The 641-nt window shown below is 70.4% G+C and overlaps 1 protein-coding gene across 3 annotated transcripts in view; it reads right to left on the bottom strand.

The window, feature by feature from the left end:
- Tgfbr3 (transforming growth factor beta receptor 3) overlaps window positions 1-441 on the bottom strand; it is a 196,778-nt gene extending 196,337 nt beyond the window's left edge. For 2 of the 3 annotated variants that reach the window (XM_023720259.1, XM_023720261.1), the window contains exon 1: window positions 114-441. The gene's annotated coding sequence lies outside the window, so the exon portion shown is untranslated. The other variant, XM_023720260.1, reaches the window with a different exon arrangement.
- Between the last annotated feature and the right edge of the window lie 200 nt (window positions 442-641).

Below are 641 nucleotides of genomic sequence, written 5' to 3'. Positions count from 1 at the left end.
CGCGGGCACTGACCTGGCTCGCCGAGCGGTCGCGCCGCGCAGCCTGCACAGCCCGGCGGGTGCAGAGCGAGGCGCGGGCTGCAGCGCTGGGGCGGGGGCCGGCACGCACGTACCTCGGGGCGGTGTGTCACGAGCAGATCCACCCGCTGCAAGTTGGAGGAGAGCAGAAGAAAGTTTCCCCGCCCAGCGCTCGCCTCCGGCAGCGGCTGCGCCTCGGCGCAACTACGCCATCCGGGCTGGCCCGGACTTTCACCTCCTGCCCGGAGCTCCCGGAATCGCGCAGGGAAAGTGGCCCGGCGCTGGAGCCGCGGACTGGCCTGCCTCACTCCTCGGGAAGAGGAAAGTATCTCTCCGCGTCCCCGAAACCCTCGATTCCCCCCATCGGGCCGACCCGGCGCTCCGGCTCCCTCTTACACGCGCGGGCGGGGCCGGGCAGGGCGCCACAGCAATCAGCGTGCGGGGGGAAGGGCGCTCTTCGCCGCGCCCCCACCGGGGGCTCGGGCTGAGCAGAAACTCCTCCTCCGCCTCCTGCCTCTTCTCTCCTCCCCTTTACCTCCCCGGCTGATGGATGAGCCCTGAGAGCTGCTCTAGCTTGTGTTGTCCTTGGGCGGAAAAGACAGCACAGGAAAGCAGGAGCTTGG

This window comes from Octodon degus, unplaced genomic scaffold, assembly GCF_000260255.1.
Source record: "Octodon degus isolate 3935 unplaced genomic scaffold, OctDeg1.0 scaffold00074, whole genome shotgun sequence".
NCBI lineage: Eukaryota > Metazoa > Chordata > Mammalia > Rodentia > Octodontidae > Octodon > Octodon degus.
Note: the sequence above shows the minus strand (reverse complement) of the source record. Positions and strands in the feature narration are given on the sequence as shown.